This window comes from Mesocricetus auratus, unplaced genomic scaffold, assembly GCF_017639785.1.
Source record: "Mesocricetus auratus isolate SY011 unplaced genomic scaffold, BCM_Maur_2.0 Super-Scaffold_100030, whole genome shotgun sequence".
NCBI classification, from domain to species: domain Eukaryota; kingdom Metazoa; phylum Chordata; class Mammalia; order Rodentia; family Cricetidae; genus Mesocricetus; species Mesocricetus auratus.
In genome coordinates, this window is record NW_024429211.1 from 526,266 (window position 1) to 539,566 (window position 13,301).

Sequence of the window (13,301 nt, forward strand, 5' to 3'; positions counted from 1 at the left end):
AACTTTATATACTTTTCAATAAAATCTATACCTGCATACTTTAGAAGATACTGTTTTTATTAATGCTTCATAGATTAATTGTAAGATATATGATCTTTGTATAAATTTAAAATTATACCTATATTTTGGTGTATGAGTTGTTTTATTTTTAAGAATAGTTTAAAATGAGATTGCATTGCAATTGAATCATTTCATCGATTCTCATCTTCTTTTCAATTCCTCACATTTATCCCAACTTTTTCACTTGCCTATTCATGGTCTTGTTAACATTGTTCGTTCTTACAATAATACATAATCTTCCTCTCTTACAGGAAACCAGACAATACTGCAAACATAATACAAAATAAAGAATACATGTTGGGTAAGTGAAAAATCCAATTTAATGTATTATTCCTTTGTGACAACATTTGAGAAACTTTTTTATTATCATTTATTTTTAAGTTTAAATTTAGATTAGAAACAAGATTGCTTCACAAGTCACCTCCAGGTCTCTCTTCCTTTCCCTCCCCTCCTCCCTTGTCCTCCCCCCAACCCCCCATTATCCCCTCATTTCCCCAGGGAGGGTGAGGCCCTCCATGGGGGTGTCCATAGTCTGTCATTTCATCCATGGCAGGGCCTAGACCCTTCCCCAAGATTTCAGGGTGAGAGTGCATCTCACATCGTTGGATGGGAGTCCAAAATCCGTGTGTATACTCGGGATGAGTACTGGTCTACTGCCCAAGGCTCAATAGATTACCTAGGTCTCCTCACTGACACCCACATTCAGGGGGTCTTGATCGGTCCCATGCTGTATTACCAGGCTGATGCCTGGGATTCAAGAGTTAGCCTTTGTCAGGTCAGGTGTTTCTGGGGGTTAAACTGGCCCAGTTTTAATCACTTTGGTCATCAGTCCTCCCTCTCTGTTACTGGCTTTCTTGAGTTCAACTCAATGCTTAGCCATGGGAGTGTGCCTCTTATTACATCAGCCAATGAATGAAGTTTCTGTTTCCCGGACTCTCTGGCCATGGTATTGTAGGCAGGCTCGCCCCAGATCTACGTCTAAAATCCATATATGAGAGAGTACATGCCATGTTTCTCTTTTTGTGACTGTGTTACCTCACTCAGGATGGTTTCTTCTAGTGTCATCCATTTGCCTGCAAATCTCAGGATTCCATTGTTTTTTTCTGCTGAATAGTACTCCATGGTGTAAATATACCACTTATTTATATGAGTGTGTGTGTGTGTGTATATTTCTGTGTAGTGTCACAAGGCAGCAAGTTTTCAAAATTCCTGCATTACTCTCTTTTTTCCAGCACAGTTTCATTGATATTGGAATTCTCTTGGTTCTGTACAAATTTTATAATAATTTCCTATAACAAAAGAATAAAACTTGTAGCTGGTCAGTGGTGGTGCTTGCATTTAATCCCATCACAAACAAACAAAAAAAACGAAAAAAAAATAAAACTTGTGGAGATCTATTGGCCCACTCTACATAATATCTACATAATTGTGAATACTTCATTTATTATAATATTAAAACTACTTATCTAGGAATTTGGGACTCTCTCTAACATATGTAGATCTTGCTAGCTATATGAAATTGACATTTTGTTTACATTCATGTGTTTTATAGTTTATCACTATTTATTCCTGAAAATATCTCCTTTTATTTCAAGATCCTGATCTAAGATCTCACAAGCCTGCTCATGGGTCATCTTAGACTAAAGCACCGAAGAAAAGCTTCTCCCCAACATCTGACAAGGCATCATTGAAGACATGCACACCATACTTGACTTGTAGATCTTGTTTTTTCTTTTATGTTCATATTGTATTACTACTTTCTTTCTTACAACATTCCATTTGTACTGTTCTTTCTTTACTCCTAGGGCAGTTCAGAACCTTTAGGATCCGGGGTATTTATTTATTTTAAATTGATAAAATTCGAATTCTGTGTTTGAACTGATTTGTTGAGACTCTTTTTCTTCTTATTAAATTAGTGTGTCTTTTTTTCGGTTTTTTTTCTTTTCTTTTTCCTTTTATTAATATTTTTTTCCATTTTAAATTTAGATAAGAAACAAGGTTGCTTCACAAGTCAGTACGAGGTCCCTCTCCCTTTCCCTCCCCTCCTCCCATGCCCTCCCCCCATCCCCCCCCCATTATCCCCTCATTCCCCCAGGGAGGGTGAGGCCCTCCATGGGGGTGTCCATAGTCTGTCATTTCATATAGGGCAGGGCCTAGACCCTTCCCCAAGAGTTCAGGGTGAGAGTGCACCTCAAATTGTTCTATGGGAGTCCAGAGACCGTGTGTATACTTGGATGGGTACTGATCTGCTGTCCAAGGCTCAATAGATTACCTAGGCCTCATCACTGACACCCAGATTCGGGGGGTCTTCATCAGTCCCATGCTGGATTCCCAGGCTGATGCCTGGGATTCAAGAGTTAACCTTTGTCTGGTCAGCTGTTTCTGGGGGTTCAACCAGCCCAGTCTTAATCCCTTTGATCATCACTCCTCCCTCTCTGATACTGGCTTTCTTGAGTTCAGGTCAGTACTTAACCAGCCAGTAAATGAAGTTACTGTTTCCCAGACTCTCTGGCCATAGGATTGTAGGCTGGCACTCCCCAGATCTATGACTAAAATCCATATATGAGAGAGTATATGCCATGTTTCTCTTTTTGTGACTGGGTTACCTCACTCAGGATGGTTTCTTCTAGTGTCATCCATTTGCCTGCGAATCTCATGATTCCATTATTTTTTTCTGCTGAATAGTACTCCATTGTGTAGATGTACCACATTTTCTCTATCCACTCTTCGGGTGAGGGACATCTAGGTTGCTTCAAAGTTCTGGCTATTACAAATAAAGCTGCTATGAACATAGTGGAACAGACATCTTTGTTATATGAATGGGCATCTTTTGGATATATGCCTAAGAGTGCAGTTGCTGGGTCTTGTGGTAGGTTTATTCCCATTTTTCTGAGGAATCTCCATACTGCTTTCCAAAGTGGCTGAACCAGTTGGCACTCCCACCAGCAATGGAGGAGTGTCCCCCTTTCACCGCATCCTCTCCAGCATAAATTGTCATTGGTGTTTTTGATTTTAGCCATTCTGACAGGAGTGAGATGGTATCTCAGAGTTGCTTTGATTTGCATTTCCCGGATGGCTAAGGATGTTGAGCACTTTCTCAAGTGCCTCTCAGCCATTTTAGACTCCTCTATTGAAAACTCTCTATTTAGTTCTGCAGCCCACTTCTTAATTGGGTCCTTTGCTGTTTTGGAGACTTGCTTCTTGAGTTCTTTGTAAATTTTTGAGATCAACCCTCTGTCAGATGTGGGATTAGTGAATATTTTTTCCCATTCTGTGGGCTGCCTTTTTGTCTTGCTGACTGTGTCCTTTGCCTTACAGAAGCTTCTCAGTTTCAGTAGGTCCCATTTATTAATTGTTGATCTCACTGTCTGTGCTACTGGTGTTATGTTCAGGAAGCTGTCTCCTGTACCAATTCGTTCAAGGGTACCACCCACTTTCTCTTCTAAGAGGATCAGCGTGGCTGGATTTATGTTGAGGTCTTTGATCCATTTGGACTTAAGTTTTGTGCATGGCGATAAACATGGATCGATCCGCATTCTTCTACATGCCAGTCTCCAATTATTCCAGCACCATTTGTTGAAGATGCTTTCTTTATTCCATTGTATATTTTTAGCTTCTTTGTCAAAGATCCATTCTGCTAGTCTGTGTCTTTTTATGGGTGAGTTAAGGCCGTTAATATTGAGGGATATTAATGACCATTGATTGCTCATCCTTCTTCGATTTGCGATGGTTGTTGTTGGTGGAATTATGGGTGGAATTTCACCCCTTTGTTCTTTTGGCTGTTGGTAGAGAGGGATTCTCTAATGCTTATGTTTTTCTGGTTGTAGTTAGCTTCCTTGGGTTGGAATTTTCCTTCCAAAATTTTCTGTAGGGCTGGGTTAGTGGACACATATTGGTTGAATCTAGTTTTGTCATGGAATATCTTGTTTTCTCCGTCTATAGTGATGGAGAGCTTTGCCGGGTATAGTAGTCTGGGCTGGCATCCATGGTCTCTTAGTGTAGGTAGAATATCTATCCAGGACCTTCTTGCTTTCAGAGTTTCCATGGAGAAATCAGGTGTAATTCTGATAGGTCTGCCTTTATATGTTACTTGACCTTTTTCCTTAGCTGCTCTTAATATCCTTTCTTTATTCTGTATGTTTGGGGTCTTGATTATTTTGTGGCGAGGGGATTTTTTTGTGGTCCACTCTATTTGGTGTTCTGTAGGCTTCTTGTACCTTCATTGGCATGTCTTTCTTAAGGTTGGGAAAGTTTTCTTCTATGATTTTGTTGAATATGCCTTCTGCCCCTTTGAGGTGGATTTCTTCTCCTTCTTCTATACCTATTATTCTTAGGTTTGGTCTTTTCATGGTGTCCCATAATTCCTGGATGTTTTGTGTTAAGGATTTGTTGGATTTAAGGTTTTCTTTGGTTGATAAATCCATTTCTCCTAGTGTATCTTCAACACTTGAGATTCTCTCTTCCATCTCTTCTATTCTGTTGGTAATGCTTGTATTGGTAGTGCCTGACTGTTTGTCCAGCTTTTCTATTTTCTGCCTTTCTTCAGATTGTGTTTTTTTAATGTCTCTATTTCAATTTTCAACCCTCGCAGCGTTTGCATTGCTTCTTGCAATTTTCTGTTTATCTGTTTGTCCGTTTGTTGCCTTTTATGAACCTTTTGGTTTTTTCTTTCTTCCATTTCTTGCCTTTTTTGGTTTGCTTTATGTTCCATTTCTAGGATTTTGTGCTTTGTTTCTTCTTCCATTTCCTGCCTTTTTTGGTTTGTTTCTTCCTCCATTTTTTGCTTTGTTTTTTCTACCATTTCTTGCATTTTTTGCTTTGTTTCTTCTTCCATTTCCTGCCTTTTTTGGTATGTTTCTTCTTCTAATTCTTGCATTTTTTGCTTTGCTTTTTCTTCCATTTCTTGCATTTTTTGCTTCATTTCTTCTTCCATTTCGTGCCTTTTTTGGTTTGTTTTTTCTTCAAATTCTTGCATTTTTTGGTTTGTTTTTTCTTCCATTTCTTGCATTTTTTGGTTTGTTTTTTCTTCCATTTCTTTGAGGGATTTTCCAATATCCTCTTTAGGGCCTCTATCATTTTCATGAAAGTGCTTTTAAGGTCGTTCTCTTCTGCTTCCTTCGCGTTGGAATATTGGGGTCTTGCTGGTGTGGAGTCTCTAGAATCTGGCGATGTCATATTTGTTTTTATGTTGCTGACTGTGTTTTTGTATTGTCTCTTTCCCATCTCTTCTTCTAGTGGGTGCAGAAAGAGCCCCTTCCTGGTCTGGGGACCAGAGTTCCCTTTTGGTGGGTGCTAGTAAGTCCAGTAATCTGGTGGTTCTTCTATACCTTGTCCAAATGGCTGGTCCGTGGGTAGAGAAGAAGAACAGGAATCTGGGGCGCTTAGCCTCCTACCTGGTCCTCTGGACCCTATGCTGGGTCCTGTTGTACCTGATCTGGAACAGCTACTCCCCTGGTCTCCCTGGCTCCTGTAGTTTCCTGGTCTCTTTGGTGGGAGAGAAGATCTGGAGTCTGGGGTGCTTGGCTCCCGCTGGGATTGGGAGCTCTGTGCAGTTCCCAGGCGATCTGCAGGCTCTGGAACACAGGCCGGGAAGCTGGCCTGTTTACCTGATGCTCCCACCGGGATTGGGAGCTCTGTGCAGTTCCCAGGCGATCTGCAGGCTCTGGAACACAGGCCGGGAAGCCGGCCTGTTTACCTGATGCTGCTGGAGGGACAGCTTCTTCCCTGTACTCCCAGCCTCCTCTAGTTTCCTGGAATCGTTGGTGGGAGAGAAGATCTGGAGTCTGGGGTGCTTGGCTCCCGCCGGGATTGGGAGCTCTGTGCAGTTCCCAGGTGAGCTGCAGGCTCTGGAACACAGGCCGGGAAGCTGGCCTGTTTACCTGATGCTCCCGCCGGGATTGGGAGCTCTGTGCAGTTCCCAGGCGATCTGCAGGCTCTGGAACACAGCTTTTTTTCGGTTTTTCAAGACAGGGTTTCTCTGTATTGTTTTGGAGCTGTCCTGGAACTCACTCTAGTCCAGGCTGGCCTCGAACTCACAGAGATCTGCCTGCCTCTGCCTCCCGAGTGCTGGGATTAAAGGCGTGTGCCACCAACGCCCGGCTTAAGTTAATGTTTCTTAATGCATGTTATTTTATACATTCACATAAATTTTAGTCATTTTAACTCCAATTCTCTTTATTCTCCTCCTCTGGCAAAACTCTACATTTTAAGTCCGTTTGCCATATTCTTTTATTATAAAAATATGGGATTTCAATAAAAGAGATTTGCATTTACATTATATCTACATAACCATCTCTCATACTATTACTCTGCACTCATCATTCCACTTTCAAATTTGTCACCTCCTCTTTAATTATTATTGTTACACACATACATATCCAAATACATATGAACCTGTAAACATAACCCTCTATATTCTTCTGTTGTTCTTACATCTACAATATTCTGTAGAAATGATGACAAAAATCGCTGGTGTCTTACACACATACACACACAAAAACACTCTGTTGTCTCAGAACTGTCCTAACATTGTAACAGGCTGCTGAGCTCTAAGAGCAATGAGAGATTCTATGTCAAAGAAAAGATCGAGGATCTGGATTGAGGTACTGACCTAGTATTGTCCTTGCCTCCATACCTGCGTGCATATATAGCATAACCCACATACATCCATGGCCATATACACAAATATATTAAGTTTTTCATTTTGAGTCACCTGTTTTCATTTTACTAATCTTTATTTAACAATGTCCAAATGCCTTTATGACAACAAGTTTTTCCTATATTGTTTAATTTCAAGTTCTCAATCTTTCTTTTTTCTACCTGTATATTTTGTCAATAAATATGAATTCACCAAAACTGTAGTTTATTTAGGATGAACCAGGATTTTGTTTTTGATATCGGGAAATTGAATAGTAATTGAACATAAAGTGTGGAAATTAACTTTAGGTTACAGTGTCAATTTTTTGACCTTTGGTTCGTATTTGGAAGAGATCAGGATGTTTCTTTAAAGGGTCATGTACAACAGACAGTGTGGTGAGCTATATCAGGAAGATTAGGTTACCTGGAAAATTGCATTGATTTGAGAAATCTCAGGATTACAGATTTTTTCTCCTTGATGGCAGGTATGCTTCATACCTCTGTGACTGTTTTCTACCTACATGGATCCTTCTGTGTTTACAGAGAAATGTGACTTATGATGACTTTCAGCTCTGAGAGATACAATTGGTTTAGGTAAGAACTGTACCAAAAACAGTGTGAAGCTGTCAATTCGGCAATGGCTTCTCATACAGCAGGCATATTGAACAAAAGACATCATTTGAAAATTTCATTTGTCATTCTTTGTAGGCATGGACGCTGATATTGTAATAGGGCACAGTTTAGACCAATAGTTCACAGCAGCCACTGGCACCTACAAAGCTGGACCCTGATGGAGTCATGTTGCTATTAGTTCAGATGTCTGTGGTAATGATCAGCAAGGATTAATCAACATGAAAATCTCTAGAGTTGCGGAAAAATTCCATGATTCATATTTTTAATTTTTTATAGTGGCATATATTTTACTATGTTTAATTAAAGAAAACACCCGAATTCTTTGGCATTTGTATATTTTTTCATATAGAGCATGCGAGGATGTGTTTACGGCTCCTTCTTTTTCCCCTCTGTCCCGTCAAATGTCTCATCTTAGATAAATCTGCTACACTATATTTTAGCATGTATCACTGCAGGTAGCTCTTTAGCTAGCAGATACACCCTGTGATGGTTTTTCCCTATTCAGTTTGGCATTTTTAAAAAAAATTAAGATACAAACAATGAACCTTTAGAGTCGTATATAAATCATGCTTCCTCATAGCAGGCATTGTATTCCTGTGTATCTTATGGCCTTTCTGCCACCTCTTCCAAAATATTATCCAAGTGTTTTCTTTTTGTGTTTATCAATTGTTATTGGTCATAACAAGGTCTGTTGCATTTTGACCAGTGGATTATTTTTGCCGTATCCTTCTACTTGAAAATAAAGCTACTTTGCTGAGGGGGAGTGCTACACAGATCTGTGGGTAAATGGATAAATATTTTAAATGCTTATATACATTTTATTGCCTTATTTTTTCCATTAAGTTTTCATGTATTAACATGTTGGCTAACCATATTTGTGTTTGTCTTACTATTTCTGTAGAAATCATATGATACTCTTTTCAACAAGACATGCTTTATATTTCTTGCCATAGAATAACCTATTGCTCCTTTTCTATAGCAATGCACGGAGGGCAATGTCTGGTAAATATTCTTTGATGTGGTATCCACTAGTACCTTTATTTTTTGACTCTTGGTTAAGTACAGAACCTTTTAGGATCCTTCGTATATCTTTCTTTTAAATTGATAAAATTCTAGTTCTATGTATGACTTGATATGTTGACTGTTTTCTTCTTCTTGGATTCATCTTTCTTAATACATATATTTTCATACATTTATATAATTCACATGTGGATTTGAACTGCTGAAAAAACCTTACATGCAATATAGTAAATGTGAATGCTCGGAGAGAAGTTTAGCTCACATGTGATGTAGAATGTAGCACAGATTCCTATGTGCTGCTCATCTTAAATCATAGTGGCTCACAGTAGGAAAACATAGACACTTTCCTGATTTTTAATCTTTAGAAAAATAAATTGAACTTTGGAGTGACACTCAGAGATATGGCAGAATAATTACATAGAATTACATAGAGTATCCATGTATATGATATTTTAATTTTATACAATGGTCAGTCTTTAGGTCTTTGAATTACATTCATTGTTCAACCATATAGACCTTGAAATATATCCTATGTGTAACTTTTTCTTTTTTATTTTTATTTTTACTTTTATTTTTTTATTTTATTTTCCAGTTTAAATTTAGATAAGAAACAAGGTTGCTTCACAAGGTCAGAATATGCCTGGGTGGGAAGTTGGTTTAGGCACAAACACAATTTTAATTATGAGCACCAGAGTTTATTCCTAGAATACAGAAGTAAACATTCATGGATAGTTGTGGCTTTGCTATCAAGTCCATGATGGTCATTGACAGAAACATCCGTATTTGTTTCAAGAAAAGTAAGATTATGTTTTGAAATTAAATGTTAATAATTGTCTCTACTGGGCCAGAGGTAATAGGTGTTAGATCCCTCAACTTATAACTCTATGTACAATACTTGCTTGGCCTAGGTCAAGCTAACAAAGTCTCAATCCCAGCTCTCTCTCTCATCCCTCCTCCATTGTCCCTCCATGTGCTGTGGTTAAATGCATAAATCACCACTCCCTGGCTTGAATATGAAACTATTAATTTCAGGAGAGACTTGAGTATTATTGACTTTTGTATTTTTATATTTTTTTGTTTAATGTTTCTTAAGCCAATAAATTGTGACATTAAACTATAAATGCATGTTATTAGTAATTTTAAATACATGTTTATAGCTTTAAGAAAACTGTGATTTATCCCTATTATGTTCATTAATTTATATCATTTATTTCTCTTACAGAGTCTGACAGTAATGCTTAATGAAGTTGCATTCAAAAACTACAACTATGCTTCCTTTCTGCATCTTGTGAAACTGGCATTGGAGGAGACATCTTCTCTGAGCTTCTGGTATTGTAAAAGCAACTTCCACATTTTATTTGGATTGTGAGTTATTCGTAAAAATATTTAGATTGAACTTTATATCTAATTATATTCTGGAATTTGCTCAGGATATTAGAGATAAGTACATTCCTTGATTAATTAGTGCTTCACTTACACCAGGTCATGTCGTTTAAAGACATGTTTTAGGCTTAGGTACAATTGTCTACTGTTCATCTTATTTGTACATGTCAGTTTGGGCAGTACCACGTGCTGAGTAAAATTACTATTGTCCTCCATGTAGTTTTAACATTCATGATGAGGGTTTCAACCCTAAGACCTCCACTGGTGAAGAGAATTTATCACCCTTTTAATATGAGTCTCTATGAGTTATTCCTTTTCTATAGATAAGGGAGAGGACCGCATCTTGTGGCCTACATAGATTTCCCCAACAGTTTTCACATAAGGTCAGGTTAAAGAGATAAGGGGAGCAGAAATCTAGTACGCCTTGATTCCCTGTTCATCTTTACCATATAATGAGACTATCAAACCCCTGACTCTGGTGAGTTTGTGAACCATCAAAGAGAAAGCATACTACTTGTTTTTCAAGATATCATGCTGTGCAAGTACATCTGCATAAATTTTAGATGATTTTGAAAAGTGTACTGCCTTAAACTTTAGTTTTACTTTAAAGTTATTATGAGTTTCTTGCTTAACATTTAACTTAAGTTCATATACAGAAGACAATATAATGGAAGTTATATGTTACTATTCTCCTCCAAGTCTGTGTAAAATGAATTACATTTGTGTTCTTGTAGGTTACAAACAGATCTGCTGGAAATCTCCATAATAACTGCAGAACTTGGATTTCCATCACTATGTTTAGGATGTCTCTCTTTATTGGCACAAACCTATTCCCTATATGATGGTACACAACCAATCACAGGAACCACAACTCATGTGAGCCCCTTCACAGAAACCTTTCCTTCCAGGCTCCTAGATGGCATTCAGCTCTCATCTGGGTCCACCCTCTAAGTCCTGAATATACACTCTCTGCAGTGTTCTCTAAAGTTTACATTAAACCCATGACTGTAACTCTCTACCTCAATTTTCTAGACATTTTCCTTCCGTTAATTATCTGCAACAAGTCCTGCTCCTCTGATTCTCTTACTGCCTAGATTCTTAAGAAATTTTATTTTCTCCAGTGTCATGTGTCATGGTAGAGTTTATGGTATCACCAAGTCACACATGCTTCAGAGGAACTTTATCTACTTTTCAAAAAAATCTATACCTGCATACTTTAGAAGATACTGTTTTCATTAATGTTTCATAGATTAATTGTAAGATATATGATCTTTGTATAAATTTAAAATTATACCTATATTTTGGTGTATGAGTTGTTTTATTTTTTAAGAATAGTTTAAAAATGACATTGCAATGCAATTGAATCATTTCATCGATTCTCATCTTCTTTTCAATTCCTCACATTTATCCCAACTTTTTCACTTGCCTATTCATGGTCTTGTTAACATTGTTCATTCTTACAATAATACATAATCTTCCTCTCTTACAGGAAAACACACAATACTACAAACATAACACAAAATAAAGAATACATGTTGGGTAAGTGAAAAATCCAATTTAATGTATTATTCTTTTGTGACAACATTTGGGAATCTTTTTTTATTATCATATATTTTTAAGTTTAAATTTAGATTAGAAACAAGGTTGCTTCACAAGTCACTTCCAGGTCCCTCTTCCTTTCCCTCCACTCCTCCCTTGTCCTCCCCCCAACCCCCCATTATCCCCTCATTTCCCCAGGGAGGGTGAGGCCCTCCATGGGGGTGTCCATAGTCTGTCATTTCATCCATGGCAGGGCCTAGACCCTTCCCCATGATTTCAGGGTGAGAGTGCATCTCACATCGTTAGATGGGAGTCCAAAGTCCGTGTGTATACTCGGGATGAGTACTGGTCTACTGCCCAAGGCTGAATAGATTACCTAGGCCTCCTCACTGACACCCACATTCAGGGGGTCTTGATCGGTCCCATGCTGTATTACCAGGCTGATGCCTGGGATTCAAGAGTTAACCTTTGTCAGGTCAAGTGTTTCTGGGGATTAAACTGGCCCAGTCTTAATCCCTTTGGTCATCAGTCCTCCCTCTCTGTTACTGGCTTTCTTGAGTTCAACTCAATGCTTAGCCATGGGAGTGTGCCTCTTCTTACATCAGCCAATGAATGAAGTTTCTGTTTCCCAGACTCTCTGGCCATGGTATTGTAGGCTGGCACACCTACATATATGAGAGAGTACATGCCATGTTTCTCTTTTTGTGACTGTGTTACCTCACTCAGGATGGTTTCTTCTAGTGTCATCCATTTGCCTGCAAATCTCAGGATTCCATTGTTTTTTCTGCTGAATAGTACTCCATTGTGTAAATATACCACTTATTTATATGAGTGTGTGTGTATGTGTATATTTCTGTGTAGTGTCACAAGGCAGTAAGTTTTCAAAATTCCTGCATTACTCTCTTTTTTCCAGCACAGTTTCATTGATATTGGAATTCTCTTGGTTCTGTACAAATTTTATAATAATTTCCTATAACAAAAGAATAAAACTTATAGCTGGTCAGTGGTGGTGCTCGCCTTTAATCCCAGCACAAACAAACAAACAAAAATCAAAAACAAAAAAGAATAAAACTTGTGGAGATCTATTGGCCCACTCTACATAATGTCTACATATTTGTGAATACTTCATTTATTATAATATTAAAAGTACTTATCTAGGAATTTGGGACTCTCTCTAACATATGTAGATCTTGCTAGCTATATGAAATTGACATTTTGTTTACATTCATGTGTTTTATAGTTTACTTCTATTTATTCCTGAAAATATCGCCTTTTATTTCAAGATCCTGATCTAAGATCTCACAAGCCTGCTCATGGGTCATCTTAGACTAAAGCACCGAAGAAAAGCTTCTCCCCAACATCTGACAAGGCATCATTGAAGACATGCTCACCATACTTGACTTGTCGTATTGTAGATCTTGTTTTTTCTTTTATGTTCATATTGTATTACTACTTTCTTTCTTACAACATTCCATTTGTACTGTTCTTTTTTTACTCCTGGGAAAGTTCAGAACCTTTAGGATCGTGGGTATTTATTTATTTTAAATTGATAAAATTTGAATTCTGTGTTTGAACTGATTTGTTGAGACTCTTTTTCTTCTTATTAAATTAGTGTTTCTTTTTTTTTCGGTTTTTCAAGACAGGGTTTCTCTGTATTGTTTTGGAGGCTGTCCTGGAACTCACTCTGTAGTCCATGCTGGCTTCGAACTCACAGAGATCCGCCTGCCTCTGCCTCCCAAGTGCTGGGATTAAAGGCGTGTGCCACCAACGCCCGGCTTAAGTTAATGTTTCTTAATGCATGTTATTTTATACATTCACATAAATTTTAGTCATTTTAACTCCAATTCTCTTTATTCTCCTCCTCTGGCAAAACTCTACATTTTAAGTCCGTTTGCCATATTCTTTTATTATAAAAATAAGGGATTTCAATAAAAGAGATTTGCATTTACATTATATCTACATAACCATCTCTCATACTATTACTCTGCACTCATCATTCCACTTTCAAATTTGTCACCTCCTCTTTAATT

At 38.0% G+C, this 13,301-nt stretch overlaps 1 long non-coding RNA gene across 9 annotated transcripts in view; it reads left to right on the forward strand.

Moving 5' to 3' along the window:
- Positions 1-12,934, forward strand: part of LOC121134767 — a 29,747-nt gene extending 16,813 nt beyond the window's left edge. For 3 of the 9 annotated variants that reach the window (XR_005871984.1, XR_005871990.1, XR_005871986.1), the window contains exons 9-13: positions 312-361; positions 7,182-9,678; positions 10,467-10,608; positions 11,222-11,271; positions 12,555-12,934. This is a non-coding gene — a long non-coding RNA (uncharacterized LOC121134767). Of the gene's footprint in view, positions 1-311; positions 362-1,655; positions 1,987-7,181; positions 9,715-10,466; positions 10,609-11,221; positions 11,272-12,554 lie in introns of those variants that run through there. The other 6 variants (XR_005871988.1, XR_005871989.1, XR_005871987.1 and 3 more) reach the window with 6 other exon arrangements.
- The last annotated feature ends 367 nt before the right edge of the window (positions 12,935-13,301 follow it).